The sequence below is a fragment of the Pan paniscus genome, chromosome 4 (genome assembly GCF_029289425.2).
Source record: "Pan paniscus chromosome 4, NHGRI_mPanPan1-v2.0_pri, whole genome shotgun sequence".
NCBI lineage: Eukaryota > Metazoa > Chordata > Mammalia > Primates > Hominidae > Pan > Pan paniscus.
In genome coordinates this window covers 27,959,155-27,979,108 of record NC_073253.2, presented here as the reverse complement: position 1 = coordinate 27,979,108, position 19,954 = coordinate 27,959,155, and the positions used below count along the sequence as shown (strand labels likewise).

The 19,954-nt window shown below is 37.6% G+C and overlaps 1 non-coding gene across 1 annotated transcript; it reads right to left on the bottom strand.

Moving 5' to 3' along the window:
- Positions 1–4,004: 4,004 nt before the first annotated feature.
- Positions 4,005–4,111, bottom strand: LOC112439873 (U6 spliceosomal RNA). The gene has a single exon (XR_003028106.1). It is a non-coding gene; the product is annotated as a U6 spliceosomal RNA (small nuclear RNA).
- Positions 4,112–19,954: the final 15,843 nt, after the last annotated feature.

Here is a 19,954-nt window from a genome sequence, read left to right as displayed (position 1 = left end):
CCCCCTCAAAATTGAAATGTTTTTTATTTTGCTTTGAGACTATTTCAAATTAAGGCATAAAGAAGACATGACAACATACTAAAGAGAAAATCCTATAAAGCCATCTTCAATTCAGCAAAAATTAGTAAATCACTATACACAAGGCCTAGTACTAATTGTTAGGTGGTAGTGATACAGTGATGGGGTCACAAAAATGACTATCTCATAGTTCTTGTCCCAGGATCCTTGGACTATAATAGAATTATGGCATGTACGAATACAATCCCCTCTCAATGACAGTAACCTTGGATAGGGCTGACACACACTCTCTCCTTTGACCAAAACTTTAATCAGGCTTTTCTCTGAGTCCTCTGCTTGACTAAGCCTGATCTTGGGCTTTCCTCTCTGTTCTAGTACAGATGCTTCTTGACTTAGGATGAAGTTACCATGCAAAAAAAAAAAAAAAAACCCATCATAAGTTGAAAATATTCCAAGTGGAAAGTGCACTTAATATACCTAACCTATTGAACATCATGGCTTGGCCTAGCCTACCTTAAACATGGTCCTTGTGACCACATGGTTGACTGAGAGCTGCGGCTCACTGCCACTGCCCAGCATCAGGAGCGGGTTTGTATTGTAAATCACTCACCCGGGAAAAGATCAAAATTCAAAACTGGAAGTGTTTCCATTGAATACATATGGCTTTCGCACCATCATAAAATCAAATCATTGTAAGTTGGAGACCATCTGTAGAATCCAGTTGGAACAAGAATCCTGACACGTCACATTAATGAATATCCCCCACCCTTGGTATCAGACCACCCTCAATATCTTATCACCCTGACCTGCCTTCAGCAATAATCCTATCAGGTCAGTTTAGCCAGAAATCCTTTATCCTTGGTGTTTCCTCTTAGTAATTTTCCATCCATTATTCCCCACCCTGCTTCTTGGTTATAAATTCCCACTTGTCCTTATTGGAGTTAGAATTGAGTCCAATCTCACTCCCCCACTGCAAGACCTTACTGCAGTGGTCCCGAAACCTGTCTCCATAGCTGACTTTGAAAAGGTCTGTCTCACCATTCTTCACAAGTGTCATTAATAAAGCATTTTTGAGAAAGTCACTTCAACCTATCTTGCCCTAAGTTTCATCTCTTGCATAGTGAAGAAAATAGTTGTAGCTACCTCATAAGGTGGTTGTGAGGATTAAATTAGTTAATACATGTGAAGATATAGCAGATTGGCTGGCTTCTATAAAATGTTTTAAATTGTTAGTTATTACTTCATTGACACATGGCATAGGCTAATTGGAAGATACAACATTTTTGTGAATTTGTATTGATGCTGATGGAGAGGGCACTGTTGGTGGATAGGATTTGCTTGAGTAAAGGCAAAAGGGCACAATGTGCAGGGTGTGTCTAAAGACTAGGAAGTAGAATAGCTTGATTGATTGGAGAATAAGAGGGCTTTGAATGTTAAAATTTTTCAATTGGAGAATGAAATGATCAGAGTTGCATTACTTTAATCTGGAAATTATTTGTGACTCTTTTGATAGTGAGGACTTTATAAAGCCATCATTAAAATAATTGAAATAGAACAGGGGATTAAGTCTATAAGTGATACCCAAATGCCTGTGTTGTTGAACTAGCTACATGAGATTCAGGATTATAAAGAGGAATTCCTCACTATGTCTCCAGATAGAGAGATAGGTAGCATATCATGTATATCACACCACATATGCTCTATGAGATGTAACCAATCCATATAATATATTTTTGTGTGAAATTGTGAAGTAGGGCCTAGGAATTTTGGCTTATAAAAATCATGTTTGAAAGTTTTTGCAAATGTAAAATGTACAGGACTTGGCAAATAGGACGGATAAGGTGGTGGGATGAAAGAGGAATGGCAACTCTAAAATGTACTGACTTTCAAATATGAATCAACATATCAATCATCTGGATCATGTTAAAATACAAATCAGTGATTCCAATTCAGTAGGTCTGGAATGAAGCCCCAAGAATCTGGATCCTTAAGTGTTACCTTGAGTTTGGTGATTTTTAAGCTTTAGTGTTCATCGTACTCATATGGAAAGCTTGTTGAAACACAGATTGCTGAATTTCTCATTCAGCCAGTCCTGGGCGGGCCCAAGCATTTGCGTTTCTAACTAATTTCCACATAATACTTGGAACGTGGACCACCACAGTTTGAGAACCACTACTCCAGTTTATTTTTATAGCCTGGGTAATGGGGAGAATGATGGTGTCCTTATTGTTAAGAATCTTCACCTTTTCTATTAGGTTGAACAAAACCATACTTTTATTCTTTGTTACCTAAGAGAAAAAAATGGAGGATGCTTAGTCATTTGTTGGCCTTATCCAGACAACATGACCATGGTGAAATTTAATATCCATTTGAAAAAAAATGACTAATAATATTCTCACTGGATAAATAAAAGGTGAAGAAAAAATGTATTCTCTCACAGTTGGATTGAAATATACTTTTGTTGTAGAGTAATAAAAATTATCAACCACTTTAGTTATTCTGTTGTTTTAAAGTCTAGAATTCAGATGATAAAGAAAATTGAAAGGATACTTTTTTTTTTTTTTTGGTTTCTCTATTGACAGGGGTCAGTAAAATGTGAATTGGGCTCACAGACCAAATTCAGTCAATGCCTATTTTTGTACGGTCCACAAGCCAAGCATGGCCTTTACATTTTTAAGTGGTTGAAAAAAATCAAGAGTAATATTTCATGCCTCATGAAAATTATATAAAATTCAAATTTTGATGTCTATAATTGTATTAGAGTTCTCCAGAGAAACAGAACCAATAGGCCAATAGGATTTGTGTGTCTGTGTGTGTGTGTGCATGTACATATACATATGTATATATAATACATAATATTTTGGATATTGGAATTGGCTCACACAATTATGGAGGCTGAGAAGTTCCATGATCTGCTGACTGCAAGCTGGAGACCCAGGAGAGCTGACTGTGTAAGTTCCAGTCCAAGTACAGGAGAAGATCAATGCACCATCACAAAAAAAGTCAGGTACCAAGAGAAAATTCTTCCTTATACTATCTTTTGTTTCATTTAGACTTCCAATACATTGGATAAGGCCCACCAACATTGGGGAGATCAAACTGCTTCACTCGCCCTACTGATTCAAATGTTAATTTCATCTATAAACCCTTCACAGACACACCCAAAACAATGTTCAGCCAAATGTCTGGGCACCCCATTGTCCTAGTCAACAAAATATATCCCTTCTCAGCTTGGCATTCATTCACATCTCTTTAAATCATATTTAATCTCCAAATTAACACAATAACAAGGTCATAACTCCAGTTTACATAATACAACTATCCCACATACAACTGAATATGCATTACCCAATCCCCAGAAAAGGAGGTAAAGTTCTTGATGTTTACTCTTCTCCTTGACATCCTGTAACTTAAAAAATACTATGATGTAAATTGAACAATACTTAAATATTATGTTAATAAATCAATACATTATATAATACATAATAAAGGAATAAGAGAGGGAGAAAAAGGTATTTACTATACACACACAAACATTTCTTAACAAAATAAGGGGGAAATACTCCTAACAGTCCTCATTTATGTAACTGCTTACATGGTTGTAGTTGATATTTGTAACTACCTTCTTTCACTAACTATCCTGTTTTTTTTTTTTATTTGTTTGCCTTTAGCAAGACCCTGAGCTGGTTCTTTACCTGGTCAAGTGACCCAAGCCTTCATTCCTGAAGGATCTGGAGCATTAAGAGTTTTGCCTGGATTGGGTTGTTGTAATTTTACATTGACTTTAATTACTGGACATGTAGTAGAGAGGAGCATCCTACAGGTTCTACTGCATTTCAGACATACTCAACCTTACTTCCATTGTGCAGTAGCAGTCCAATTTCCCCTTGCTAGTTCTGATCAGTCACCACAACTCTCTTCTTTGCCTGTTGATTCAGAGGCATGAGGAATTCAAAGTGGCTGGGCAGCAGTTTTTATTAATTTATTTTTCAATGGAACACTTCATGAATTTGCATGTCATCCTTGCACAGGGGCCATGCTAATCTTCTCTGTATCGTTCCAATTTCAGTATATGTGCTGCTGAAGTGAGCACAGTTTTCATTGTTGTATCTCCTAGTGGAAGCATTTCTCCCTCAGGAACTAAGACTTTTAGGCCAGTAGAGCATAAGGTAATGGGAACAGGAAGCAAACATTTTATTAGGGGGTCACAAGGAGTAATAGTGAATAAATTCATTCCCATTTCTGCCCCTTATTCCTGGACCCAGGAGTCCTTGCTATGGAAGAAACAGCTCTATCTATATATTAGATGTTGATTCAGAGAATGTGCAGCCTTCTGGAGAAGCTTGTCTCAGCACTGCAAAATATTACCATCTAGCTCGTGCTGTAACTAGGTTCTCCAAAGGCCATTCTACTGTTCTATCAAATTGTTTCAGGATAGTGGGCAACATGATAAGGCCTATACATTCCATGAGCATGGACCCATTACCATACTTCTTTTGCTGTGAAGTGAGTTGCTTAATCAGAAGCAATGCTGTGTGGACTCTGTGGAATCCTGTGCCCATGGATAAGGCATTCTGTAAGTCCAGGATCACAGTTTTGGTAGAAGCATTGCATGCAAATCCATACTTAAGATGGTCTTGCTTACAGAGAAGAGGCATCAAAGAACTCTTCAAGGATGCCAGGGCCCCCCTCACACATTTATTTCTCTCAATACTGGTGAAAGTTTGTTTTATGGATCCTTCCAGTGTGGGTGGATAGGTCTTGCATGACAAACCCACTCTAACATTTCACAATCTCCCTAAGCGTTTGAATTTCTTCCTCTGCATTATACCAAGGCAAGTCTGACATTTTCAGTTCACTTACTGTGGGCCACTTTTTAGAACGTGTTTCAGCCAACCAACTGAACAAATTCATGGTGCCCTTTCCAACTCTCTGAGCTGTAACACTAAATGCAGGCTATGCTTAGTGAGCCCATATCAATAAATTCAGCCTGATCTAACTTTATCTTCCTTTATTTCACACTCTTAATGTTCATTCCCACACATGTTTCCTGGACTTCTGTCTGTACAAATTAGAAAGCTCAAGCAGTTCCGTTGACATGTAGTGAACCCTCTCATGAGTCACACTTTTTACCTCACCTTTAAGGGCCTGCTGGGACTTGAGTCTAGCTATAGGTCTAGAAACAAAGAGAGGTGGGTCTTAGGACAGTCAGGATTGTCTTGCATGGCAACTGTCTCATGAGAGGCCATTAAACTTTCCTCAGGCAATGCAGGGTTAATCTCAGACTGGATTAAAAAGGCTGATGCCACTGGTAGTGGGGAGGCCACTAACACTGGGGCATGGGGAGGCTGTTTCCACAGGGGATGGGGAGGCATGCCTTCTGGGAGTGGAGAGGCCTCTTCCACTGGTAAAGAGACATCAGAATTTAGAGACAAAATATCCTCAGCTTTGTGAAGGTCTTCCCACACATCCTCATCCTAAATCTTATTCTTTCCCAATCAGTGCCCACACTTTAACAGCAGACATTCGACAAGGCTGGGAATTTATAAGAAATTAAATTGTAATTTAGTCTCAGGATGGTATTCTGCATTCAATTTTCAACCTAGCCCTTTGGCTATAGGAGATAAGGGTCTCCTTTAGGACACAGATAGAAACTCAGGTCATTTATGTGGTGCTCAAGCTGTGAATTTGAATCCCCGAGCTCATTCTTTTCCTTCACCACTTTGTCCAGCAACAGTGGAACAACCAGTCAATCTTATTGTATTGATTAGTTTTCCAAAAAAGCTTGGAATTACCATATACACAGCCACCCAACTTGTTGCTTCTTGTAAGTGGTTGATTAGGAGTGTTCAGTGCAGGTATTTTGTGTATCTTTGCTACCAGTTCATGCCATAGACTATCAGTGCCCCTACGTATATATTTACTATAAGGAATTGGCTCACATAATTATGAAGGCTGAGAAGTCTCATGATTTGGATCTGCATTCTACAAGGTGGAGACCCAGGAGAGTTAGTGTTATAGTTCCAGTGCAAGGCTAAGGACCAGGAGAACCAATGGTAGAGGTTTCAGCTGAAGTGCAGGAGAAGAAAACAGTCTGACAGATAGTGAATTCTCCCTTACTTCACCTTTTGTGGTATTCAGGCCTCCAATGGATTGATGGAGACCCACTCACATTGTGGAGGGCAATCGGCTTCACTTAGTCTACTGATTCAAATGTTAATCTCATCTATAAATGTCCTTACTGACACACCCAGAACAATTTCCAACCAAATACCTTGCACCATGTGTTCCAGTCAAGTGAACATATGAAATTAACCATCACTTTAGTGAGTTTTATTGAAACAAAGCCACACTTGTTCATTTCCATATTGTCATCTTTGGCTGTTTTCAAGCTACAACAGCAGAGCTGAGGAGCTGAAACAGACCATTTGGCCTGCAAAACCCAAAATATTTACTATCTGACCCTTTATAACAAAAAATTTTGCTCACCAATGTTCTAAGAGAGTGCTTTTAACATTTTAATATATGTACATATCAACTGGGGATCTTGTTAAACTGTTGATTCAGATTCAGTAGGTCATAGCCAAAATTCTCCATCACTATCATGCTCCTGGGTGAGGTCAGTGCTGCTAGACTGAAAACTGTACATCCTATTTGTCAATTTTTGCTCTTCTCATAGTCCCTAACTATAATGCCTTAAACTTCTGCCTTTGCAGGTTCTCTTTAGGTTCATCGAACTTAAATCCTGTTACTTCTGTTTATTCTCCAAACTATTTCATCTTATTGTGAACTCTTCTTCCTCATTGTACTTACTTTGTCTCACATTTTTAGGCTTTAAATGTATTCTGTGTTCCCTAGTTGTTGCACTTTTTTTTTTTTTTTTTTTTGAGACAAAATCTCACTCTTGTCCCCCAGGCTGGAGTGCGATGGTGCAATCTTGGCTCACTGCAACCTCCACTTCCAGGGTTCAAGTGATTCTCCTGCCTCAGCCTCCCAAGTAGCTAGGATTTCAGGTGCCTGCCACCACACCTGGCTAATTTTTGTATTTTTATTAGAGACAGCGTTTCACCATGTTGGCCAGGCTGGTCTCGAACTCCTGACCTCAGGTGATCCACCTGCCTCGGCCTCCCGCAGTGCTGGGATTACAGGCTTGAGCCACCGTGCCTGGCCTGACTTTTTAATGTGTGACTATCTTAACTCCTTCAAAAGATTTAAAGTTTAGATATTCTGTTTTGAGACATCTATTACCTATTATGCTTGCATAGTACCTTACATATAGAAGGTATTCTCAAGATAGTTATTAAATTAATTACTGTTCCACACCTAGAGAGGATATAGTTAAATCAACAGTACATCATCACAGTACATGAAGTGATATTCTTAGTCATTGATACATTTTTAGAAGTGATTCATTTTTCTCTTTAATATTATTGATAAATTTCAGTGATAAGAATTATTCTTCTTCCTGAACGAAAGACAGTATTGAAGTAAAATACAAATATTTGGATTAATACATTAAATCAGGCTATAGAATTGAAATTTAAACTTGTCTCAAGCCTTGAGATGAAAAGTACACCTTAATTATGAACTGAAAAACTGCTTATTGTGCAAATTGCCTGGAGGCTGGAGAATTAGAAATGCAATGTTAATTTCACTAGTTTAATAATTCCATTTTCAGAATTTGCTTGAAGAAGTATTGATAAATTGCAATAGCCAATCATGTATGAAAGTTTACAGACTATGAAAATGTTTTATTTTGCCATTAAGAATCACACATTCCAGCTTTTGAAGAGAATTATGTGAGTAATTAAATAAGATGAGAAACTTCTGCTGTCATAAAAATTAGCCAATTTACTTTGCTCTTCTAATCAACTTAAAATTTCTACCTGAACTATTTTAGTATATTCCAAGAATAAAAGTAGTATGAATATGAAGCTGCTTTCAAGGAATCTTATAGATAGATATAAAAAGCAGTTATAAATGTTTGGCATTTTATGAACTTTTGAGTTCCTTTTTTTTCTTTTTTTGAGATGGAGTCTCACTCTGTTGCCCAGGCTGGAGGGCAGTGGCGCAATCTGGGCTCACTGCAACCTCTCTGGTTCAAGCAATTCTCCTGCCTCAGCCTCCTGAGTAGCTGGGATTACAGGCACCCACAACCACGCCTGGCTAATTTTTGTCTTATTTTTATTTTTTTTATTAGAGACGGGGTTTCACCATGTTGGCCAGGCTGGTCTTAAACTCCTGACCTCAGGTGATCAATCCATCTGCCTTGGCTTCCCAAAAGTGCTGGGATTACAGGCATGAGCCACCGCGCCTGGCCAACTTTTGAGTTCTTAAAGCAATATTCTTTATATCCTTTACCTAAAAATAAATATGATAATTTCGCTATTTAATACATTTGGGACTTAATAAATGCAAATAAGTACATTTTTAAAAATAAATGTTGTACCCAAGGAAACATTATAAAGGAATTTCACATGTAAGTACTATATCAGGTTTGAATAAAGTATTGGAATTCTAAACATTTTCAGGTTTGAATACATATTTTTCTGCTAATCAGCACATTACTTTTGTTTTTTAAAATTTCTTTCTAAACTAATATTGTCATGATAACAGCAACCAGGATCAGAAGGAAAAAAAGCAATGAGCCAACTTGGCACATCACAGTTTATCCACATGGTGGAGCCATGTGGCTAGATCCTGGAGACACCAATTTTATTACCGTCATCATTTTGTAATAACTCATGATAAATCCAACCAACCAAATTTCTTCTTCCTGTGTGCAGTTTTCTCTGGTTCTCTTAGTTTAGTTCCTCATTATCTTGCACTGTAGCAGAGTGCAGTCTTATTCTATTCCAGTCTGTCTTCTATAGCAGTGATTTGCTAATCTTGGCTGCACATTGGTAACTCCTGGGCAATTTTTACAAACCCTCGTGCTGAGGGCCCTACCTCAGGCTAATTGAACAGCAGTCTGCAGGGCAGAGTCTGGACATTGGCACATGTTTAAAGTCTCCATGTGTGATTCTATCCTGAAAGCAAGGTTGCAAACCAGTGCATACTACCACTGTAGACACCTTTTTCAATTATAAGTCTAATCACACCACTCTTCCAGTTAAAATTGTTCATTGGCTCCTCATCAACTTTAGGATAAAATCAACCTCATTAACAAGGCAAACAATCCCCTTCAACATCTGACGATTGCTTTTCTAGAATCACCACCATCGTCCACCCCACAGCACATGCAGAGTTCCAGCCTAAAGAATTGCTTGCAGGCTTCTAAACTTACCAGGCATTTTCACACTTCCAGAATTGCCTCATAACTCCAGCAACTAATACACTAGGCACTAATCAATATTTACTGAATGACTAGATGAATACTCTAAAATGGCTTCCTCTTATTTAGGACAGGGATGTTTATTTTTGTCAAACAACTCTCAAGTGTTTGCTTGCCTTTCGGTGGCTTAGAGTACAGAACGTGGCACCAGATCAACCAACAGATGTTAACTATATTCTAAAGAAGACACTGTTTTCTGCCAACTTATTGAATTCAAAGGTAACATCAGAAACTTCCTTAGAAACAGCTGCTTTTACGTTGTACTTCTTTTCAATCTAAAATTCTCAACTCTAACATTTCTGTTTCAGTCAACGGAAAATGGACTGCCTGCATGTGGATGATGGTGCAGATATTCTTTTTAAATTAGTGGATGCTCGTATTCACTAGCTAGTCATTTAGAATCTTTGACTTTATAATAGTTCTCATCCTAAAACTGCCAAGACCCTAATTGAACTGGATTTTCAAGAGTGGATATTATGGAAGAGTAAGTGGTGTGATTTTAGCCAGGGCCGCCTTCTCCATTAGGCACAGTAGGGGCAGTGCCCACGGACCACAGTGCTTTTAGGGGCCCACGATCATGTTTTAATGTCCTTTAAGTTAGAAGGAAAAAAAATACCCTTTTGCGTCAAAGAAAATGTTTTAACATAAAATAGTAATATAGTCATCTTTATGTCAACACAGTGATAAAATACAATTTGTAATTCTGTTGTATTTTGGCCATGAAGGCAAAAGCAGCTAGGGCCCAGGAAAGTCATGTGACCCTCATTTCAGAAAAACTAGGGAGGAGCCCTTCAGCCCTAAAATGTCTCCTCAGATGTGCCTGCCAGATGATGTAATACTGATAGCATGTAGTAAGTTATCTTGGTCTTTATTTTCTGATCATCAGTATCTATCTCAATACAGTTTCCCACCCACTTCCCAGGAGAAGTAGAGTTAGTTGCTTGTACTCACATATCAAACAACTTTGGAATGTTCCTGTAATCATATCTTCAACCTGATTTTTCACTTGGCGTGTACCATCCAAGTGAGTCCCTTAGCATGTCAAAGCTACTCCTTTTGAACAGACATATCTTTTTTTAAAATCTTTTTGTTTTTATTGTACTTTAAGTTCTGGGATACATGTGCAGAATGTGCAGGTTTGTTACATAGTTATACACGTGCCATGGTGGTTTTCTGCACCCATCAACCTGTCATCTACATTAGGTATTTCTCCTAATGCTATCCCTCCCCTAGGCCCTCAGCCCCCAATAGGCCCCGGTGTGTGACGTTCCCCTCCCTGTGTCCATGTGTTCTCATTGTTCAACTCCTACTTATAAGTGAAAACATGCGGTGCTTGGTTTTCTGTTCCTGCATTAGTTTGCTGAGAATGATGGTTTCCGGCTTCATCCATGTCCCTGCAAAGGACATGAACTCATCCTTTTTATGGCTGCATAGTATTCCATGGTGTATATGTGCCACATTTTCTTTATCCACTCTACCATTGATGGGCATTTGGGTTGGTTCCAAGTCTTTGCTATTGTGAACAGTGCGGCAATAAACATACGTGTGCATGTGTCTTTATAGTAGGATGATTTATAATCCTTTGGGTATGTACCCAGCTGGGTCAAATGGTATTTCTGGTTCTAGATCCTTGAGGAATCGCCACACTGTCTTCCACAATGGTTGAACTAATTTACACTCCCACCAAAAGCATTCCTATTTCTCCACATCCTCTCCAGCATCTGTTGTTTCCTGACTTTTTAATGATCACCATTCTAACTGGTGTGAGATGGTATCTCACTCATTGTGGTTTTGATTTGCATTTCTCTAATGACCAGTGATGATGAGCTTTTTTTCATATGTTTGTTGGCTGCATAAATGTCTTCCTTTGAGAAGTGTCTGTTCATATCCTTTGCCCACTTTTTGATGGGATTTTTTTTTTTTTTGTAAATTTGTTTAAGTTCCTTGTAGATTCTGGATATTAGCCCTTTGTCAGATGGATATATGGCAAAAATTTTCTCCCATTCTGTAGGTTGCCTGTTCACTCTGATAATAGTTTCTTTTGCTTTGCAGAAGCTCTTTAGTTTAATTAGATCCCATTTGTCAATATTGGCTTTTGTTGCCATTGCTTTTGGTGCTTTAGTCATGAAGTCTTTGCCCATGCCTCTATGTCCTGAATGGTATTGCCTAGGTTTTCTTCTAGAGTTTTTATGGTTTTAGGTCTTAGGTTTAAGTCTTTAATCCATCCTGAGTTAATTTTTGTATAAGGTGTAAAGAAGGGGTCCATTTTCAGTTTTCTGCATGTGGCTAGCCAGTTTTCCCAACATTATTTATTAAATAGGGAATCCTTTCCCCATTGCTTGTTTTTGTCAGGTTTGTCAAAGATCAGATAGTTGTAGATGTGTGGTGTTATTTCTGAGGCCTCTATTCTGTTCCATTGGTCTATATATCGAACAGATACATCTTGATGTTGCCTTAATTGAAAGGTGCCAATAGTAGAAATGGTTATAGTAATAAAAATCATAGTGACATATCATTTATACTCAGATTTTCTTAGAATCAGTCTTATCAAATGCCCTCTAGTGAAAGAGGTTGCCAAAGTTTTCAAGTTTATAAAAATAAATGTTTTTGAAAATGTTACTCATTGCAAAGTGCTCAAAATTCATGATTAGAATGTGAATGACATTTATATACCCCTTCTTTACACCTTATACAAAAATTAACTCAAAAAAAGCTTGCATGTGGATGATGGTGCAGATATTCAAAAACAAGTGGTTTTGCTTTTCTAATGTAAATTCAAACATGCTGTTGAATTAATTAACTAGTATTTCTATGACATTGAATAGGTTTAATATAATTCTTCATTAAAGATAAATAGTAAGCCCTACTGCCTGTATTGGCCATATCAGGGAATCCCTTATCCATGATTGTACCATTTTAAGGTTGATGATCCTTGATAACTACAATGTGTTTAGAATACTTTTCTTGGCTACATAGAGCATCTTAAAAAAAAAAAAACTTCAGTGTCGTGTTCATAAATAGTAGGAATCTCTTAGCTGTGTGGGTTCTGGGTCCCTAGATGGCATTCAGTTGGTGGACTTGAATAAGAACTCTTCTTTCTATCAAAAAATAAATGAATGATATTGATGTGGTTCGTTCGTAATTTTATAGTAAATGATGAGTTCATGTCCTTTGTAGGGACATGGATGAAGTTGGAAATCATCAGTCTCAGTAAACTATCGCAAGGACAAAAAACCAAACACCGCATGTTCTCACTCATAGATGGGAATTGAACAATGAGAACACATGGACACAGGAAGGGGAACATCACACTCTGGGGACTGTTGTGGGGTGGGGGGAGGGGGGAGGGATAGCAGGAGGAGATATACCTAATGCTAAATGACGAGTTAATGGGTGCAGCACACCAGCATGGCACATGTATACATATGTAACTAACCTGCACATTGTGCACATGTACCCTAAAACTTAAAGTATAATAATAATAATAATAATAAAATAAAGTAAAGATAAAGTCATAATTGTTTAAATGATTATTTTGGATATTACTTTGCCTGGTTTTCCCAGCATCTTTTCCTCCTTCTGGGATTAATAGACTACCTTTAGTAAAGATTGCTAATCATAGTACATTGTGCCCACAGTGATTAGTCCAAGGAGTGGGCACCAGACATATGTCATGCCAGTCAGACTCTTCCTTATGAATTTAAGCTTGAGTTAGAGGAATGAGCCCTTCTATCTCAGATGGTAAAGTTGTAAGGATATTAATCCAGCATTCACTAGTGGTAGTGATTCAACCTTGGAATGAGAGTTTTAAGCAGACAGAGGAATAAAAGACAAGATGGAACCAAAGAAAAGAAGACAAGAAACAGTGTTGAAAAGGTTTTTCATGTCTCTAGTTCTAATTCCCGAGGTCCTCAAGAACCCTAATTTTTGTTATTCCTGGTCTTGGTCATTCATGTTCAATCTATGAGCTGATCCAGTGTCCTTTAAAAATATCTGCAAACACACCTGCCTTCTTTTTTAAGACCCTCCTTATCTTAAGTTTACATTTATCCATTCCTTTAAGTAGAATGCTTTAATATATTAACTAAGGATGAAACTTCAAACATGTTGTTAATTGGTAGAAAAATTTGAGGATAATGGAATTATAGGATTAAATGAGATAATATATATCAAACATTCACACTTGATCTTAGCCAAAAGATCAAGAAGTGATTTTTTTTTTTTTTTTTTTTTTTTTGATGAGACATCACACCAGGCTGGACTCAAACTCCTGGTCTCAAGAGCTCCTCCCCTGAGTAGCTAGGACTACAGGTGCACGCCATTGTGCTCAGCTTTTTTTTCTTTTTCTTAAAGTTGGAAAGACAGACTTTATTCAAGGGAGGCTCACAGTAATAGGTATAGGAACCACTACAATGGGGTCTTGCAGTTGGGGAGAGAGATTAGATTCCTCAAATATTTGATCACTGTCTGGCATATATTAATTTAATAAAAAGTTATTTTAAAATTATTATCTTTCTTAATTACTTGTACAAACATGCTTTGATTATTAAATTATTTCCGGACTCTCAGTTTCACAAAACAAAAAGCAAACTTGGGTACATTTTCTACTTTACGACATAAGTAGCCATTCAAATAATGGGAACCTATCTAGGGCCATCCATAGGGTGTGCAGGGTACAGGGCAAAACTTTTTTGTCAGGCTCCTGTCTATGTGGTTAATTTGATTTTACAATGTGTTATGAAATTCGCAGGCCCATGTGAGTTATAGTGATAGGTTGATGGTGATTTAGAATAATGAGTTGAGAAGGGATTCTTTGTAGTATCTGCCAAAAACTGTGAAAGTTCTGAGAGTTTACCCTAATGCAATCTAACAAGTTAGTTTGTTACTATTTCGAGGATACTGGCAAAAAAAACAGGAGACTCCTGGGTCAGAGACAAAGGATTTAATTGCTCACAGTACAGCAAAAAGCATGAGCATCAGCATATTTGCATTGGTTCTCCTTGCCAAGTATCAGAGCTTGATGAAATGGGCTTAGATGACACCTGTACTTGCAGTGAGTTGCATTAAAGTAGGGGTCCTAAGGATACAGGACTCTCTGAGCAAGCTACAAAATGTTGTAGCAGGTAGCAAATCATTCAGACCCCTCCTGCTACAAACCTGGAGTCTTATTGTGGTCACTTTGACCTACTTAGTGCCTATGTGCCCCTGATCAGTAACAGGGGATGGATAAGGCTAGTAATCTGGCACACAGAGCAAGAACATGCAAGCCTGATCAGGCCCATGGCAGATGACATTTTCTAATAGTATCCAGGTATCATCTTTTCCTGTTCAGGTACAGGAGCCCTCTCTTCTTTATTGTAAAATGTACCATTCCTGGCTAATTTTATATCTCTTACTCAAAGAAAAAGGCATTAACATTGTTATTACTCATAAGGTCATGGCTTGCTGGAACCTGCTTATATTGAAAAATATAGATCTTGCCTCTGCAGTTCCCTAATACCATTTATTTAATTCTGGTTACATGACTGCTCATGACTTTGCATCATCCATAGTGCCTTCCATGATTACTGGCCCCCAAAGACTCTCTTAAATGTTGTTACTATGTTTTGTTGATGATGAACAGAAATGTAAACTTACCCAGACTATGCAGAAACATGTGAACAACAATTCATTCTCCATTCATGTTAAATTTCTCGTTTTGAATTTTAATGCATAAGCATAGAACAACATGACTTCCAACTATGTTTTCTCTTGAACTCCTTAGGCTATAATCACTGCATACATAAAACATGATCTTCTTAAAAGTTGACTCTCTCTTCCTTCTATACACTGCCACCAGAAGAGAGAACAGATGAGGAGTTTGAAGGGAAGAGGAATGGGATAGGGAAAGAATGGTCCAATTTGTGTTAAGGAAGTCCATCTTACCAAAGCATGGCATTACCACAGTGATCAATAGCCAGAGTAGATATAGATCCAAAGGCCTTAGAGTAGATAATATGACCAAATCCCAGAGAACTGCCAGACATGGGGCATGGAACCTAAAGAAGGGGTAGGTATCTGCCACAGGGATGGCCAAGGGTACATAGGGTAAAGAATACTCTTCAGTGCTGGATCAAAGGTGGTACTGTGGTCACAACAGAGGTGAGTGTGAGCCCATGTTCTAGACCACACACTCAGATCAAGCTCAAGTTTTAGCAGTAGATTCTTTGTAGCTCTGAGTCCTGAACTTGTCTTACATCGATAAGAGAGTCGGCCAACATCTGCTGCTTGTTGGTTCCATTCTGAAAACTCAGTCTTGTGTGGTCCCACAAAAAGAAATTCTGTGCTGACATTGGGAGTTACCACTCTTCAGTCTGCTCTCTTGGATTAGAGGTCAGGCAGGGGTCTCAGGACAATCCCATCTGCATGAGCCCTAGGGTTCCATGGGCATTTGGTAGAACCCATGTCCTGGAAAGATGGTTGGAGAAATACCTTAGTGGAGAAATGGAGAATGAAGACCTTGTGTTTCATGATCTGAGCTTGGAGAACCCTGATTGGATGACACTGCTGGTCTAGCCACTACCAGGCATAGAGGAAGCTACAGAAAATGTAGAGAAAAACACTCCAAAGTGTGAGATCCTTCTAGAACTGGAAATACGCAGGCCTATGTACTATAGTCTGAATGCTTTTGTCCTCTGAAAATTCAAAGATGGAAACCTAATCTCCAACGTGATGGTATCAGGAGGTGGGGCCCTTTGGGAGGCAATTAGGTCATGAGGGCTCCTCAGCATCCAGATAAAAGGTTACTGTCCTTATAAAAGAGACACTATGAGGCTTGTTCCTTCCCTCTTCCACCACATGAAGACACAGCTAGAAGATGTCATCTATGAGGGAAGGGGCCCTCATCAGACACTGAATCTGCTGATGCCTTGATCTTGAACTGTTCACCTTACAGAACTGTGAGTAATAAGTTTCTGTTGTTCATAACATACCCTGTATATGGTATTTTGTTATAGCAGTTTAAATGGACTAAGACATTGTGCCTATCCAACATCTGACACCACCATTTTAATATTTTAATTCCTACTTTTTATGTTTTTAAACTTTTAGACTTGAAAATCAATTTCATTTGTTTATTCTTTGCTCTCTTTCCTCTTTCAAAATATTGCACCACTCAGAATTTAATATTAATTGAAAATGTTTTTTTAAAATGTCAATAATTCCCGAAGATACTATATTTAACCTGGGAAAATAAAAGACATTCTATGTCTTTGGGATGAGAATTGAATCACACCAGAAACTACACTCAATAAATAGTGCTTCAATGTTTCCCACACTGCTGTTTAAATATGTATACTTAATAGTTCTATTTTCTAATTTTATATGGATGACTCAACAAATCTGTAGTTGCTAATTAAAATAATTCTGTAGTTAAGTAAAATTTGCATATAATAGATGTATTATCCTATCAAAGTATTAGACAAACTTTTGTTTTTATAGAAGTTTGTTGTGACCATCCCCATTATTTTATTTACTCCTCACAATAAGCTAATAGGTAGATACAGGCCATGTAAATAGCTGGCTTTAATAGATGAGGAAACTAAGGTGAGGGACTTAAGGTCGTCAAAGTTTATATATTTGATGTCACAGTCATGAACAGAACTGGGCTTGCTGGACTCATCTGATGCTCTTGTGCTTCCAGCAACTACCATGTTCTTTCCCCAGGCATACCTATCATGATTAAGATAATGTTTATTCTGAGTCTTTTTGATGTTTATCATGTCAAAAAAGATAACATGTCATTTTTCTTTCTTTCTTGATGCCTCTGTTGCTTCAAGGGAATATAGTTTTAATATTCAATAGTGAATATTAAATACATCTCTTACACATGATATATGACAAGAAATCTATATTCTGCATTCAGCGTTGTACTGTTATCCAACATTATGATATATGTGTCAATGCAGAGAACACAACGGATTGGATCCTCCTGCCAGTCACCTTTTAACTACCTAAATTTCACAGCTTCTCAGGGATGCAGGCAGAAGAATCTTGCTGCTTGTTAGATTTGATGCCCCCATGTCCCTTTCTTAATTCCGAATAAAGAACAAAAAGATTAGTATCCTTATGTGGTTGGTAACTGATAAGCAGAACAGTTTTCCCCATTTTCAAAAGAAGTGATGCTGTCATAACCTGCTCGTAGGGTTCCAACAGGACTTCTTGTCATTCTACAAGATTCCAGGGATAGGTTCATAATGATTGCTTAGGTGTGCAGGCTGACATTATAAAGCTAGGGGATAGTGCAGTGTAGTGGGGAACAGCAAGAGTTCTGGAGTTAGACGAAACTAGGCAGACTCTTACTTTGCTGTTTACTGCTTGTGTGATGTGGTCAAGTCTTGTACCTACATTGAGTTCATTTGGACCTACATCAACATGTTTGTTTTTTTTTAAACTAGAATTTCCCAAATGAAAATCATTTAGTATTCTTGAAATGACTTGAAACTGGTTTCTCTGACAGTAGACTTTTATCATCAAAATCTCGAAGGTTCTAACTATGATTTTATGATAGCCCATGTTCATCTATAGATGGTTGAGGGAGAAGTAAGTTCAATGAGTTCTGGGAACAGAAATCCAACATTTTACACAAGTCCTTTCTAGTTCTTTGTTTTCTTTCTTTTTTGATGATATAAGTTCTGTTTCAACAATACTTTTTCACAATATCTAATGTAATACATAGGAAAAAGAGATGTAGCAGGGCAATAGAGTATGGTACAAAAAAGTAGATGTAAAACCCTTTTATAAAAAACTTTTTTTAAAACAATAAATCATGTTCATGAACTTCAAGGCCTCTCAGAGAAATGGTGCTGCTTGCCAAAGTCCTCTGCAGAAGTGTGTGTGATAAAAGTGTTACAGGTCCAATCTGTCTTTATGGCCCGGTTCCTTCCTTCTACGTCACAAATACCACATACAGTTACTAAATTATATCTGAATTTATAAAAGATTGAAGAAAACAAAAAGCAATGGAGAAAGAATTGTAAATGAGAGTGACATGGCTTTCCCATGGTCCAAAGGGAAAGTGTCCCAAAATTTCTACCTTTCCTGCAAGGCCTCTTAGGAAGGTGTCCCAGTTTCTAACCTCATTCTATCATCAGGTTTGTAAGAGTTTCTCCTTGTCAGTTTCTTTATCTACTGTTAGAAATTTTATTTCTTATCCACAAATTAGTCTTACTCTAGAATTTATTTCCCTCCCTCCCAGAAGTATACTCTCCCAAGTATGAGTTGTAATAATTTCATGGGGGCTCAAGAAGGACAGTGCAAATTTGGCATTCACACTCCAAGTCTTAGAGAAAGATCTAGAATGGGTGTGGCCTTGACAAGCCTCATCTCTAAAAGTCTCTCCAATGGTGTGAGTTGCAGATGGGCATCCTTAATCTTAGTGTTAAGTGGGTAGCTGTTGGATTACACACACACACACATACTCTCTCTCACACACACACACTCCCTCTCTCTCTCACACACACACTGTCTCTCACACACACACGCACACACACACCACACAAACGCATATACATCTCTCTTCTGGGCAAATAATGTTCAGGGACAGGAAAGACTAAATCCATAAGGAAGAAGAGAAACGAGTTTCTTCCCTATACTTTTCAAGGCCACTGTTATCCAAAGTTTGTTCTGGTGGTGTTAATATTTTTTTTTCATTTACTTCCTCATTTCTAAATTGCATCTCATAAGGCTACTGGGTATAAAGTAAATAACCAGTTCAGGTGTCTCATTATACCTGCTTTCTTAGCTGTATGTGACCAAACCAAAGTGTATACATTATTGCTCTTAAATAATGCACCATTCTCTTTTCTGATCTTGGTGGCAGATGTTAGTGAAGAGGCAAGGAGAGGGGAATAGATTTTATTTTTCTAGTAAACAATTATAGAACTGAATTTCTTTGCTTAATGTACATATGGGGGTAATGTTTGTAGTAATGGTCAAATAAAATTTGTTTTTTAGGATTAGAAGATAAAGACACTGTGTGCTTAAGAGTATAAGGTAACTGGTAAGCTTGATATGGAATTTTGGCTGTGCAACTAGACCTCACCTAACACAAATATAGCAAAGAGACCAATTATATGCACTTTCTTAAAGGATAAAATTTTGTTTAATGATAGATTTAATTGTTGATAAAGAAGTAATGGGTTGTTTGAAACTATCAAAGCCTAGAGGTTGTCTATTATTCTGTTATATTGAAGAGTATTTATTTTTCATTCTTCTTATAACTTTCCCTTTTATAGAAATATTACTGTTTAATTTGTTTACTTTTTTTACATGCAAAAACATGGAAAGAGCAAGGACATTGACTGGCTGGCAAATGTCAGGGCAAAAGTTATATATAATTATAGCTTCAGATGATGTCTAATTTTCCTATAGCAAGCAGCACAAATCCCTGAAATCAGGACCAAATGCAATCTAAATTTTATACTTGGCCATAGAGGTATAAAGTTCCTTTGATAGTATATCATCCATTAAATCTTTTAAAAATGTTACATAAAATATAACTAAATTTGAGATTTTCACCTTTAGTCTTTTATTCTGGATGAAGGTCAGATGTAAAGTTGAATT